Source organism: Apteryx mantelli, chromosome 12 (genome assembly GCF_036417845.1).
Source record: "Apteryx mantelli isolate bAptMan1 chromosome 12, bAptMan1.hap1, whole genome shotgun sequence".
NCBI lineage: Eukaryota > Metazoa > Chordata > Aves > Apterygiformes > Apterygidae > Apteryx > Apteryx mantelli.
In genome coordinates, this window is record NC_089989.1 from 7,937,259 (window position 1) to 7,953,192 (window position 15,934).

Sequence of the window (15,934 nt, forward strand, 5' to 3'; positions counted from 1 at the left end):
CATTTATTATTAATAGATTAATTTAGTATTTTTTCACTTTTAATTTCTCTAATTTTTTCCTGGTGTACAAAATACAGACTGGCCTTATTTATCTTGTTTATGCAACTTAAATCTACAGATACTTTAAAAGCAGTGAGGATAGCAAGATCGAGGTTTACATTTTCAGGAATAAAATGTAGTTCATCTAGCTGAAGCCAGATGAACTGACTGGTGTTCACAGCTGCTTTAAAACCAATGTAGCTGATAAAAATGGTATTAGGTTACATAGGACTTGACAAGCTTTGATTCTCAGCTGAGTACCTATTCCCAGTTCTTAATCTACCCTTTTCTTGGCAAGCTAAGGGAGCCTGTGTGAAGGCAATACTTCAGATGAAATCCTCATACTTACATGAGGCTTCCTTAAGCTCTGTGTGGTTCATCAGCCGTTTAAAACCAAGCAACTGCAGACACTTTCAGGTCTGGCCCAGTGTTTGTAGCTGTTTAGTCTTCACAGGAAGGACAGATGTTGCATGAGTTTTACACCTTCATCTTACCTATTAAGACTTGCTATCTTTCTTTGACTGAATAAGCTCCCATCTTTTATTTTTGAAATGTTTGCTGAGCAAATGGTCTCAGAGTACCCCTCTGGAGACTCTTCATTTCTGATGGTGTGTGTTATTAATGTATACATGCATACAATTAATAAGAGCATCTTCTGTTCAGAGATATTAATAAAGCCACAGTAACTTTGGAGGGAGGGGAATAGGAAAGGGACTGAAGTGCAAAGCTGTTAATGAAACCGCTAAAAACTATGTAAAAACTGAGACAGTTAGGAGGAAAATAGACCTGTGTTTTAACTGTAACCACTAACTTGTGATACTTTAATCATGGATAACACAGAAATAGCAAGTCTTAAACAATTACTTTCTGAATCTTCATTCTGGAGGCAGCAACCTGATGTCACTAATAAATACTACTTCATATAATTAGTACTAATTTATACTATAGTGGTAAATGATTATTATATAATAATTTTATATAATAATTTGTATAATTAGTACCAATCTGTGTAATTACTATAAATGTTGAAGTGAAATTCAGAGGGTCAAAATTAGATGCTTAACAACATACTTGCAGTAAACACTAAATATCATTCTGCAGAATTATCCTTTAGAATATGGTAGATGTTTGAAGTCTGTGCTGACTATGCGCACGTACGGCAGATATACAAGAATTTGGATTTTCTGGCTCTTTTCGTGAACTGTTGTTCCTTTAGTTGCCTGTCTTTTATCTACCCAAACTTCAAAAGTTTGGGGTATTTTTGGCCTTGAACTGTATTGAAAGGATCATTTGTTATGCTTTAATTGTAGAAAGTAAAGATGTGTCAGCTTTTTTTTGGCCTTTGGAAAGCTATTAAATTAATTCATGCAGGCTCACTGCTCTTTTTTGTTCTCTTACAAAGAAATAAGAGGATTTTCTTAACAATTTAATAAGTATTTATGAAATGTCTCAAACCCAGCAGAAATTTTAAGCATTTATGTGTTCAGTATCAAACTGTTAATACTGTATGACCATTTAATTTGGTATGTAAGTTTGACCCTTAGGTAATAGTCTGACTAGCTCACTTTTAAAAAATTGTTCAAAAACCTCCAAGATTCACTGCTGAAAAACTGTTTTTTAAAGTTGGGAGAACTCAATGAAATAGTTTTTGCATGATAAATGCAGTTCAGAATCATGGATAAGCAAAGAGTCAAAAATATATATAAAAAAAAAAGGCAATTCAAGTTATTGTTAGACAAATTACAAAAGAAATAGTGAAATGCAACAGTATTCCCAAGTTATTCCAAGAAGGTGTTTAAAAATAAAATCATTTAGTTGGAGGCTGTATGTAGCACTTTAGTTGGCACATGATAGAGATTAGATTAATAAATGAATCCAGAATTTATTATTTGTTTGTACACTTTTGAGATTCTCCAAAAAAGGCTGAAGTAAGGGTTCTTTCCAATAAGAAAGGCTGTGATATTTCATGAACTGAGAGCAAATTGAGAGGGGAAGGGACAAGCAAAGGGACTGGGGGAAATCAAGTCTTTAAAAAATTATGCATTATGATATTCATTAGCAGAACTACACTTTAGAGTCTCAGAACTAGCAGATAAAGTCCAATTCCCATACCTAAACATGAATAACATAATCCCTTCTTAATGTGGGATTGTTTCTACAGGAGTCCTAAGATCTCCCCTTCCCCCAAGTCTTCTACAGAGGAGAGTTCCTGCAAGTGAAGTAGCTGTCTAGATTGCCAGCAAGTGGAAATACTTCACATGCAGCTTCTTCCTTCAGAGAGTCTCCAAGAATGGTCCAAGCTATGCCCTTGAGCCTCAACTCATCTGCTGTAAATCTGGTTTATCCCAATAAAATGGGACGCAGGAGACTGCAGCAGCTTGTCCCTGAGAGCAGCGAGCCAATGGCAGGTCAGGGAGTATCTTTTGGTCTGTCCTGTGCCCTCTCCTGTTTGTACTTAGTCTTTCTACCTGATGCTCTTAAAGGTCTATGGCCTTTAATGGGGCCATGCGCTGCTTGCCGGGAGACTAGTTCCCTTGGCCAGTGAATGTTTCAAAATGGACTTTTGAGGGTTTTCTTTCAGTCAATGTTAAGTTGACAAGTGTCTTAGTAGTTATGACAGAACTAACATTATATTTGTCTGTTAAATAGAGCAGACATCAAGAGCCCTGATGGCTTTAGAATTTGGTTACTTCTAGGCTTTTAGAGAACGTAGTGCTAACAGGTAACCACAAAATTCCTCTCCCAGTAGATTACAATCTAAGCATGTCCCAAGCTTTGAAACCTAGCAGTTGGGCATTTTTTTTAATGTGTGCCACTCTTAAATTCAGCTGAACCATGTGTGTGGAATATGCTTTACAGAGTCAAGCTCAAGGTTGTCATAACACAAAAAATTGGATTGTTAATGTCTTTTCTAGCTAGCGTGTGGTCCTTGAAGCAATTTATTTAAAGCTATTTTTACTAGCAGTAAAACATGTAGTTTTAGTCCATTTTAGTAGTTAATAAAGCAGATGATATGGTAAGGAATGAACTACTTGTGAAGAAAATGTGTAGCTGTTTGTGCACGTAAATACTTGTGTAGCCTAATGAATAATTGACACCATAAAACCTATTTAAACTCTAGCTTACTTGATTTAAACTCTAACTTACCTGATGCTCTGGTTTAATATGATGTTGATTTTTTTTTTCTCTGATTTCCTTTGCTTTTTAGTTTATTTTGTGTTGAAGGCCAAATATATAGGGCTTTTTCCTTTTAGTGCACATGAAGATCTCTTCCAGACTCTTCAGTCATGTAAAAGCCCTAGTTGCTGGCATGACTTGTAGTATTGGTGGATTTTGGAGGAGAAGCTTTGCTTTTCTGGGCAAACAGTTCTTTCTGTTCTTATTCAAACCATTGAGCAAACGAAACAGAAGAGGTCATAGCAAGTTTATTTGCTCCCTACTAGAGGCTGTCATGAGCTCTCATATGTGCAATGAGGTGGGATGCGCTGGTGTAGATACTGCATTTATTATTCCACCTGCTGTTGCTTCCCTTAAAAGAACTGAAGGGATACTAGTGTGCTTAAGCAGGAACCAATAACAACCACCATCTGGAAAAGCATTTCTGTCGAGCAGAAAGAGTTTTGTAATTAAGAAAACCTTAGTGTTACTTCTGAAATCTAGAAAAGACAGCTCCATTTCATGCGAAGTGCTCTGTATAGTGCTTACATTGTTTTCAGTCTGCTATCAGTTAGAGGGCACAAGAAAATGACTTTGCTTGTTATGCTCCTGGGGGAAGAATTCCACCAGGAATAAAGAAGCCAGTATTGGGTTTGTTTGCTTTAAAAGCCAGCTCTTGCAGTGTGGGAATTATCTTTTGGGTTGGGCTACTTAACAGTCTAGATTACTACTCTACTTGCAGCAGGTGATCTGCTGTCCACTGCGGGGGCGGGGGAGGCCTCTAAAAGAATGTCCTTCCTGAACCGTGGGAAACAAAGGAATTGGTGTCTAGTCTAAACTTAAATTTTTTCTGCTTAATGTAGCTCTAGATAAGTGGGTTTTCTTGCCTTTGTTTTAATGTCAAGCTCTTGTTAAGGGTGCAAGGTTGTTTTTCTCCCGTAGAAGTTATTCAGCTTCTGAATACTCTAGTTTATTTTTTAATGAAGTCCAGCAAAGACTTTTAACCATGATATACCACATCAGTTATGACAGTCTATATACTTTAAAATAGGAAGTTATCATGAGCAAAAAGGGGTAGTTTATGGGAAAAAGTCTGATTCAATGACTTCTTGAAAACTTGATTTTTGCAAGGTGAAAGCAAACTTCTCGAGTTGAACTGTGGTTCCCTCTTAATTTCCTTAATGAGGAACATAATGCCCTTTCTGTAACCCTGGGGGTTGTACCATGAGAGAAAAGAACTTCCATATTTCCTAATGATTCCCCCCCCCCCCCCCCCCCAAGCTAGCTTTAAATGAGCTCAAATGTCAGATACTGGAAACAGCCAAGACATACTAGTGTGGAGCTCTGTGATGGGCTTCACTGATGCTGATGGCTAGCTAAGTCTCCGCTTTGCTGTAGTCTGCTAGGCGATCTCCCGTAGGAGATGTACTTGAGTGTTGACAGTGACTGTGCTGGTAATGGTTAGGATTTTTTGTTGAAAATTCTAGCTAAAAACTTGCACTGGATGTTACAGAGCTTAAGGCTTTCATATATGAGTTTCTTGTAACTGTTGCAATAAAGATGAAAGGGCAGAGGAAATGGCTTTAGCGGAGTGCAAGAACAGTAGAACATGTCAGATGAAAGCTTTTCTAAGAAACTTCTTCTTAATAGCTGTGGCGTTCTTCAGTCTATCAGTCTATTACTGCTGGGTAAATATTAAAGTGCTTATGCTTTGTTTAAACATCTTCTGTGCTGCATATATAGAGTCTAAGGAATCTCCGTGCTGATAGTCTTCTAGAGCTTGAATTCAGCTCAGTCAGCCTGTTAGTGTCACCGTGAAAGATGGAGGTATTTGGGGCGGGAGGGGGATATAGGGATGCTGGCCCCATGGCTGAAATTTGTCATGTTCGATATTGTGTGGAGAACTTTTCTTAATCTATTCTACACCTTTTAAGGAATAGCTGCTTCTGATCCATGTGCCATTTTCTCCAAAAATAACTTCATAACTGGAACAGGCTTTGATAAATCGCTCCTGAAATGCACTTCTCTTGAGTCTTTGCTAGGAAATGGCACATTTGGAATAGACAGATTTTAATTCAGTATTCTTATTTTTGTATCTTGTACGTGACTATGTCACATGTCTGTCTTAGATGGAACAGCTTGATCGCATACTCTTGGGTGGCAAATAAAATTATGAAAAATTCTTTCGACAGCACTTCTGATGTGACAGGGAAACTGTTTGAATTCCTGTTCTTCGTGCTAAATCACTTGATTCCTTCTACAAATAACTGTCATTCACTGGGCCATGTCCTTGGCAAAGAACTAGGGCATAAATGACCACTCTTCTGCCCAAGATCAGAGACCAGAGGAACTCTTCAGAAACAGTGACATGGTTTCTGTGGGCCGATCTCTCTCCTCACAGGGACCCTTCCTGCCTGGGTTTGAGTTGGGGGGGCAGGAAATGGAAGCATGAATTGTAGATTTAAAAATACAAAATTGTAATATTTATTACCTGTTTAAAAAAATTTTTTGATTTACTGCTCATTTGAAGTATTAGATCTTAACTGGGTTACTTCATTGTTCTGATGAAAGAATTAGGGAATTTGTTTTTCTGTTTCTTGAGCAGAGAAATCTAGTTTTGTTCAATTTTCCAAGCAAAACAGGTTGCAGATGAAATAACAGAACTCTCTGAAACTCTGCTTTGGGTGCTAGGAGAACATTTGACTTGCTTAGCTCTATCTAAAATCTACCATTTTTCATGAACTACAGGTCTATGGCCATGTTTGAAGAAACAGAACAACTTAAATGTGATTCGTAAGAATTAAACTAAGAATATAGCGATGAAATGTGACAAAGAGCATAAAGATAAAGCTGAGGTGAAGTGTATCTGCAACTCTCCTAAGAGTTGGACTCTTCAGCCCTGTCTGCAAATTCCACCTAAATATTAGCTATGAGAGAACAAAATTGTAAAACACTGACAATGCTTTACCAGTTGGCTTGTAGAAGAACTACTGCAAGTAGAATTAATTCTGAAAAATGAGTGTTTTGAGCACGGTTAACAACTGCAATGGAAAAATAACCTGAGTCTTCTGCTGCAGGAATAGACAAAACCTGATTTAGGTGACTTGTTTTAAAATATGACAACTAATAATAATGACATCTAATAGGCTGTATAACTGACTTACCTGTTCTTTTAACCACCGTTCTTATGCTCCTCTTCTATCTTTGTTACTGCTGTTTCTAAATCTCGCCACAAGAAATGTTGTCTGGAGTGAAAAGTCAAGATCTTGGTCAACACTTAATGTAATGTAATCCTTACCATAACCTCTGTTACGACAGTGTAGAGAGCTTATTGGAAAATACATGTATAATTATTAGGTACAGTTAAATTCAGAACCTGGAATGGTATTGAATCTTTTTCACCTCTGAAATACAGTTTGTCTCCTTGATGATGCACTAAGCAGTCTCGTGTTAATCAGGATCCAACAGCTTCTGAGTAAAACGAGCTAGTGTTCCTTATTTCCAGTGCTTTGGGGAGTGTCAAAGTAGCTTTGTTTTCTGAAATAATTCTTTGCTGGAATGGACTTAATACTTGCTGGTTTTAGGCAGAGTGTTTAGTCTTGCTCAAATTTAAGACTGTTAATCTGAAAGACTGCAAACTGGATTGGAGCCTGTTTTGCCTATTTCTAAAAGCCTCATTTCAACCTCCGTCTTTGTCTTGCCAGCTGTTGTTGCAGCAATGATTTATCAGTAGGAAGGCGGTGACTAAGGTGTGGGAAGTTGCTTCCTATTTTTAGCTGTTTTTGTTTAATCGCGTATATTCACAGCACACAGGGTAGTGACTCCAGGTTTTCTGCTTGTGTGTTGTGATCGATATTCTCCCTCATTAACTTTGCCATCTCATTTTCTGCTTCTCCAGAGTGCCAGCTGTGCCTATCCATCTGGATTGGGCAACTGCTTATATTTTTCCTTCCAGTGCTACTATGTAAAGGCTTAGCAACTCAGTGGCTCTGCAGTACTTACCAGAAGTATTGAAAAACTGTTAGAGAAAGCAATAACAATCAAAAAAAAAAAAACTGATTCAATTTGGCGTTCTTCAGAAGAAAATTGGCACCTTCTTGATTTTACTTTTGGGATTGTTTATTCAATTTGAGGGATACTGGATCAAAGCTAATGGAGTAGTTGTGGTTTATTAAATTGTATTAGGTTACATGGAGACTGGTAAGACCTATGGACAGACTCCCTTTAACAAATGACTAAAGTAAGCTTTTGAGGGATGCCTTTTTTGCGTGTTACTGACTGCATACCAGTGGCCTAGCTGAGGAGGAAAAAAATCTGGTTTCCAGTTGCTTCCCTGCATGAAATGAATTCCTAATGCTGGTGGGCAGGGAGGTGCCGCGGGGGCCGGGTGAGGCAAGGTGGCCACTGCGGGTGCCTGGTGCCCCCCTAGAGCCAGGGCTGCTTAGGCTTTGGTGCCCTTGTGTGTTGCCGGCCCAGCTGGGCCTTCTGGGTTTAGCTACCAAGTGGCTTGAATGCTAAATGGGCATATGTATACTTGTGTGTGTGTGTGTATATATATATATATTTTTTTTTCTGAAGACTTATGTAGTCAGCATGTTATTCTAAATGCTGTATGGTTTTCTGTTTGCTACCTGTGTAAGCTACCATTAATTTGAAAGTATACTACAGATAATACATCTTTCTAAAGGCTGTCTTTCCTTTTCACCCTGGGAATATATTAAAAAGATGGGTAACAAAGTGAGAAATGAGAATTTGGGGCGGAGGTTGCTGCTACTGTACAAAGATAGGAGGTGTAATCTTTAGTGTTGGATAGGAAACATCCTGCGGAAGCAAAATTTAGTAATAATCCAGTCAAACTGCAAAACTGGGATGCAAGTTAGTATACTTTTATAGGAATAAGTATTAATCATGTAGATAAGCAATACAAGGTCTGTCTACTGGCCATGTTGTGTTAAACCTGAATGATAGAAAATTTAAGTGTTTTAATGCATGAGAATAATTACAAAGCAGCAGTTGCCCAGTGGTCAAGTATTAATTGATCTGAAACATTTAAAAATCCAAATGAGAAGTCTTGATGGGGTCTGTGGTTCCTGCAAGATCCAAGTGATGGAGAACATTTAGATTATTGACATCGATATGTGCACGAGCTGAATTTTTAGTTGAGTGGATGTATTGATTACATTAATATTGTTGGGTAAATCAGACTTTAGTTCTCTGCATTCAAATTTTACTTTGAACTATATAGGCATTTTTTAAACAATCTTTAATTTAGCTATTTATTTGAAAATGACCATCTCAATATTAACAAGGAGTATGTGTGTTTGTGTGCCCACTTTGCGCCTACCAGCTTGCCCTTTCCTGCAGGCGCACACATACTGTCTCTTCATCTGTTTGCAAGAAGGTGAGCAGGGAGAAGACACAAAGGCAGTCAGGCTGGGAATGTTATGCAGAGAAATACCTTGGCAAAAGATAACAAAATGCCTTTGGAGTCTGCTTTGATATCTTGGTCCTATACAGATCCTCTGTCAGGAGAGCACAGTGTGCTGCATGTTTTGACTAAAAGCTGTCTCCTCTGTTCCTAAGGATTCCCCTTTCTCTGGTATCCTCTAGTGAGAAACTTCATTTACAGCTCTGTTTCTGATAGAGCAACATGAAGGAATTACAATATTGAACTCTCAAAGAAGAAAATTTTCCTCTTGGCATTTCAAGTGAAAAGTGTTTTAAACTTTGGATGTAAATTTAAGAAACTTAAGTTGTTATTCTATTTGAAGTGTTTGAGCCTATGATAAGTAATATTTTTGAATTACTTCTTTTTGCTGAGCTTAGTTATGGTATTAAAATAGAACAAAACAGAAAATTGTTGTTGTGCTGTAGAAGCTGAGAGCATTGCTCATAGTTGTAACAAACCTCTCCTAAGCACTTACCTGAAATAGCCACCAACATTTGAATTGTTCTAAATTTAGACTGTTAGAAATGTTGAGTGAACTATGTAAACAGGACACAGGTGAAAAATCATATGTGAAGATGCTAATGCCTTGGAAATAGCTGGTTCTGTGTGCAATCTATTTCAGTAAGAAATGAATCAACCTTCAGGTGCTGCATTTTTTTTTTCCTTACTGCGCAACAAATGATAGAGGATTAAAAAGCAACAGCCAGTGAAAGATCTTGTTTCAACAAATGGATTTGGTATAGTTCTTCTAGTTGTACCTCTAGTACTTTCTTTTGAGTTTTGCCTCTGCACTAACTTTAACTTCCTACTCAGTAACGCAAAAGTACCTGTTATATCATTGATCACCTTGATGTGTGGAGTAATAACAGGTGTGCATTGCTACCTCGTTTGGTTTAATGTACAGCCTTCTTTCGGAAAGCTTTGGGTGTGAGTGGTCAAATCTGATAAAATTCATCCAGATCTCTTAATACAGGAACGAAGTTAGCATTTAGTCCTTAAAGCAGGAACGAAAGAGGATAGCTGTTGCAGATAGTGGGAAACTGGTAGCTGCTACGAATAGAACAATTTCCCTAAAGATTTGGTAACTGACTTGCTTCATGAAATGCCCTACTGAAATGTAGAAAAATTAAAGAGAGAGAAGATAGTAAGAAGGTTCACCTCATCAGCGTAAGTTTGAGTAACATATATTAGTCTAGAGCTTAAATGAGCTTTTTGCTATACTGTTCAGTGTTATCTGGTTAATCTGATTCCCTTTTACTGAATCAAATGGGCTTGATGGTTGCATGAGCTGACACCAGGAAGCGAGTCTCAGAGTTGCACTCTGAGATGTGAATTTCTGTAGCTTGAACTAAATCTGACTGTCAAGTGTTTTAACAAATCCTAGTTGTCTAGGGGTTGAATGAGGTCTTATCAACAGAACTTTGTTTGAAAGGAACAACTTAGCATTGGTACCAGTTTGTTGGTCAACTTTCAGTTGACTGATGCCCATTTGATAGCCCAGCCTTGAAAAACCCCCAAATCATCTTTTTGCTTATTTCTTCTGCAGAAGGTGATATGTGCATTCCCTCTCCTTCCTTTCTGGAACTGCCTCTGATCTGTCATCAACCACATGATGAAAACTGGGGAAGAAAAATAATAATATTAATAGTAGTATCTTTGGCTTATGTTAGTTGACTCTACTGACTTGAGACTAAAACCACAATTGCCTGATACACTTGAGTTGGCACAGCTGAATCTTCAAATTTTCTTGAATCAAGACTTGGATCTTTTAACAAGTATACAGAGCACTTGATTTCTGTTACTAATAATAGCTGCCTGACTTGGCTCCTATTCATCTTTCTTGGTTCTCCCTATCTACTCACTCAGAGCACTGTTTTATATTTAACTGCATTATTTTTGTCATGTTAAAAAACCACTAAGCATAAACTATTGTGGAAGTGTATGTAATTTGAATACCATATTTATAGCATATTGGTAGTGTCTTAAAATTAACACTACAGACCAGTCATACTAACTTAGCCAAGTGATAGCCACGTTCGAGGAACTAAAGCCTGCAAAGATGCATTTCTTGTACAAGGTCCTTGTTTTGACTTTCTGCTAGGCTCACTCATCCCTGCCAGAGCTCCTTATTAGTCTTATTTGAGTAAGGAATTTAGCAGTCTGTGGATCACCATTAATGGAGCAAGTAATGAGGTAGCAGTGGGGGTGGTAGAGCTGAGATGATACCCCACCCATGTTGTGATGCAGGGCAAGCTGTGTACCTAGTTATACTTCTAGGAAGGAGCATGTATCCTGACTGATAGGCAGAATCTGACTTCTCTGCTCTTCTGCAAGGAGCTAGGTAGTGTGCAAGCTGTAGCCCTCGCACCCTCCCCATAACCTTCATCGTGAGGTTGAAAGTCTCCTCTGCCTTCAGTTAACGTGTTCTTCTAGTTGGCACTCCAAGGGAGCACCGTTCTGCTGCAGAGTAGGCAGTTGCGTGCACAGTGCTGCTGAAACAGGTGCTGCATCTGCCTATTTGAAAACACAAATATATACACCTTGTTTTCAAATATCACAGAGTTTTTTGCCAATTGTGAAGACTAGTTCTAGAAGCACCAGTGCAATGGTATTTTGTGTGAAACTTGTCATAAGTGTCCAAAAAAACAATTTTCCTGAAGTATAAAACTTGCATCATCTAAGTGGAAAATCTGGCTATTGTGTTTCAGTTCTGTGACTCATCTCAGGAAATGTTAAGGCCTGTAACAAATCCTACTGCAATAAATTGTTCCCATTACCTTTATTCTATGTGTAGGAATTTCCTTAGTCTCTGCTTGTAGGTAAACTTCCTTTGCTGATGGGAGAAAAATGTGTAGGATCTGTTGCAGTGAGGTACTTAAGCATCTGCTTTATACTTAAATTGTGTAAGGCTTTCAGCTGAAAGGAATGCTGCTTTAGTTAGGTCTGTGTGCTGCCGAATCCCCGCTTCCTGCAGTGGCCCGGAGGCTATCTCCGTTTTCAAATGAGAAACTGCAAAGAGGAGACGAATGCTCTTTGCTGCACTTGAATGTCAAATGAGCGACAGGAGATAGGACCACTGTGGGCAGCAGATGTGTGGCGAGTTTAACACCATTGCTTTTCAGACAGTTGGTTTGCTGTTTTTTATTTTTGTTTTTCTTCTCTGCAAGTTTGAAAACTGTCTCAGTTCTTTCACTTAAGTGAGTTTATTGTGAAATAGAAAAATACATGATTTGAGGGTCTCGTAATTAATATAAACTAATATAAGTATATAATATAATATATATAATATAACTAATAAAAGTTCTGTATGTGCTGTCACTTAAATTACTGCTTAAACTTTTGCATAACTGTTTTGATCCTACAGAGGCAACCAAATGTCCCAAAGTGCTGCACAGGTGATGCAAAGGTTGCATAAGGAGCACAGCATTCATGGCAGGGAAACTTTAATAGATCATGATAGATTAACTGTAATACAGTCCTACAAAATTTGCACATGGTATCATTTTGAGAGCTTAAAATGTGTAGGTAGAAATGAATCTAAGGATAGCTTGTGACTGATCACAAAGCTTAAAGCTGAAAGAAATTCTTCTGGATTGTCTGAAATCCTCCTAACAACTTTCAATAAACTGTATTGTGAACAGGAACGTACCTTCCTGGCCGTACAGCAAAACTGTGGAGTAGGATATAAACCCAGGACAGGGAGCTGGCGATGGAAGCAGCTAGCCTACGCGCTCCAGCCGCAGGTTGGGGGCCAACAAGGCTCGTTTCAAGCATGGCACCAGCAGCATGGGGGCGCTGATGGCGCGAGCCCTTGCCGCCGCTCCAGGAAGCCTGTCAGACCCCGAGATGCTGCAGTTCCTTCTGCTGGGAACTTGCTGTACCATCCGGCAGCGCTTGGCTAGGAGCTCTTGGCTTCCCTTCAGTTACAGGAGCTCTTCCATCAGCGTGTGCGGTGCTCAGCTGCACGATTCTTTTGGCACTGATTGCCACATACTAGTGGATCTGTCTCATGTCTGTGCTCTTCATATCATAGTGCTGCTCCCTGACTTGTGCAAATGTAGCACTTCTCAGTTTAATTTCAGTATAGATAATTTGTAACTTACACTAGTGAAGGATTTTGACTGTCTAGATTGGCTTTTTCATTAAGACAATATTTTAAACTGTAAGCTGAGTTTCTGCTAATTAGACACCAGTCTGGATTCTCTCCATATGTTGTTTATCTTGATTAGCTCTAGTTGTGTGTTCTTTGGGCAATGTGTTATTGTTTAAAATCAACAGCTTAAATATTTAAAGTAGTAGCAGCTGCAAAGGAGGCCAGTTCACAGCAAAATGTAATGCCAAGCTTAGGCCTAGCATCTGGTTTGTCTGCCTTTAACTGACCTGTATAGGAACCATGGCTACCCCTGGCTGAGTACCCTGAAAATGCAAAAGCCAGTTTGCATGTAAAGCTTAAACATGTTTGTTTGGTTTCTCTAATGTTCTGAAAGCAGTGTTTGTTTAAATGCTAGTTCACTTTTCCAGATACTCAGATTAACTAGGAAACTAAAATACTTTTGAATAGCTCTTGTAAAGATTATTTTGTAAATTTTGCAAATTTTAGGGTGTTGATTTCCAGGAATCTAAAAATGCTCTCTGTAGCTTAAGCCATTTTGCAGTTAGTCCTAGTTTATGAATTGCTTTCAAAGATGGTTTGATAATACTTGTTAGTGCCTAGAATGCAAACAAACCAGTAAGTTAAACCTCAGGTGCTCTCTGCTCCTAATGCTGTAATGGTTTTGGCATTGATAACTTTACTAGCAGCTTCCCTTCCGGCTGTGCCTAATATGTATGCTGTACACAGTTACAAATATAAGCTTTAACTCTGTGTGTGTGTGTGTGTGTGTGTATATATATAGGCAAATTAATGTTCTGACTTTGCTTGCAATTATTACTACCCTGTAGGTATTCAGATTTACTGAATTGTCTTAACTTAATTTCAATTGCATATGACCATCTTTGTGCAGGCAGCCTGTGGGTTCTGTGGGCTAGGTGTTAAGTAAAATATTGACTGAGATACTGAGAAACAAGAGATGAATATCTTCCTTAACTTGGCATCAGTGTAGGGCAGTGGGCCTTTAATGCTGTTTCTGTATATTCACTTCGGTTATCAAGATCACTTTCTTACTTTTTAGTTCATACTCCCACTCCCTTCAGTTTGGAATTAAACATTTAAAAATAATTATCTGTAAATATTAAGAGCTGGTAAAACAGAAAAGGATTTAGATCATCACTCATATTACTGCTGCCTGCTGGTCTGAATCTGGTTTATGTTGCTACTCTGGGCATCCCGTTAGGCAATACTCTGTAGAGTACTTCTTGTCACAAAGCGGCGAGTGACACGGGAGAGCTGTACGTAAACCCCGACTGTACATCGGTAAACTGGAATAGAGAAAGCTAGCGGCTGTGCACAAGATAAGACTCCTGTGTGACTTGGGGACTGTTAAGTCCTAGCTCATGGATTTGAAGTTAAGGCAACCATGAGGTTGATGGGGTGGAAGTGGTCATCTGATACTCAGTGTTACCCCTGCTCCGTAGGTGGGTAGTCGTGGTAGGACACTTGCCTTGCTGGGAGCGGCAGTGGAGTGTAGCTGTGCTACCTGGGATGCTGAGGCAAGCTTGCAGGCACGCTGCAGAGTGCAGCCGGAGAGCGTGCCTGGGATCAGGAGCGCGGGAGGAAGCAAAGACCTTCGAATTCCTAATATCTCCTAAACACAGCAGCAATTGAATTAATTGTTAATTGTACTGAATCTGTCTATGCTGCTGTAGTGGTGCTGTCAGCATGGTGAAAGACCTGTGTTATTTCATACCTGGTGTTAATTATAGCAGCATAATTGGTCAGTCCAAAAAATGGCCTGAGAAGCACCTTGTATACTTGGCAGTCTCGAGTCAACTTTCAGAGTTGCAGAGCCCCCGGCAGCTGCTGACCTCTTGGGCACTTGGGCTCTTTGGCATATGTGAAATCAAGCTTCACATTACTCCTCTGAAAATGCAGGCATCCACAAGTCTGCCTCTGGCATTGCTGCAGAACAGCAGAGTACGGTATTTCAGTGGAAGTGATCCCAGAATTTCTTTAGTACTTTTACAAGGGTTCCTTTAAATCCTTTTAACTAGGATTCCAGTTAGTGGACTTGGAACAAACTCAGACTCTGACTTTTCCTGAACTTCAAAATTGGAGATCAAATGCTTGTGTTTAAGGTGTGCTCAAAGAATACAGGAATGATGATTGAATGCAAAAATTGATTTCTTTCAACGTGGTTAGGAATACTATGCAACTTGTCTGAAGCTATCAAAAATAATGTTATGATCTGAGATGGCCTTTGTAAAGTAAATTTACTTGAGAAAATTAGTGGAAGTGTATTTGAATATGCTGAGCTCTTTCTCAAGTGGTGTGTTTAGCCACAGAAGTGCCTAGCAGAGTAGGTTTGCTTTCCTCGGGAACTAAAGGAGTTTCATTAAGTCTGTGCTGGGAGATGTGATATTGTTGTTCAGAAATGCCTTAATTCTTGTTTTACTTCAGCTGAATGTGTTTTGCTCTGTAGAATAATACTTGATTAAAATCTGAAATTAATTTGCTGCCCCTTGTGGCTAGATCACTTGAATAAATAACCACTCTTCCCAATTAAAAAAAAAAAAAAAAAAAAAAGACAGTGTTAATCCAGACTAGACCTGTGTTCTTGGCAAAGATGAGCAGTATGTCATTTCTCTCCTAGAGTGCATATCTGAAGCATACGTATAACATGATAAAGTGCAGCTTCCCTGGGTGGTATAAAAGATTGTAGGCTTTTTACTCTGAACTGTCTTTAGAACAGTTATGCCCAGAATACAGAGAACTTGCAGAAAATGTGACATTTGTCGTTGTTATCCTTTAGGCAGTTGACTTGGGGCATGGTTGTGCTAGAAAGCTTTTGCAGTATTGCTCACGCTTTTGTGTCAGACTTCTAGTGAATAAAGAAATGAGCAACTTGCCTTGGAATTTTTCTTTTGGAATAGCTGTTCTAACAGGTGCAGGAGCAAAGACATGTACGATGGAATTCTGCTGTAATAATTATTTAATAGTGCAAAGATTCACCTCAAATTAGCATTTTTAGAATCTGAGGTTTAACTGGCCAGCTTCCAAAATAATGTTGAAAATTCTGCAGTAAATCACTTATCCGAGATTTCCATTAATAGAAGAAGTAGACCTGATAAGGAGTAGAAATAAATTTACAAATTTACTATAATGTATGGACATGTCATTTCTGTAACAAGGGA

General features: G+C 38.7%; 1 protein-coding gene across 1 annotated transcript in view; it reads left to right on the plus strand.

The window, feature by feature from the left end:
• The window catches only part of IQSEC1 (IQ motif and Sec7 domain ArfGEF 1), a 379,636-nt gene that overhangs the window by 58,550 nt on the left and 305,152 nt on the right, over positions 1 to 15,934 (plus strand). The gene's annotated exons all lie outside the window — the stretch shown is intronic.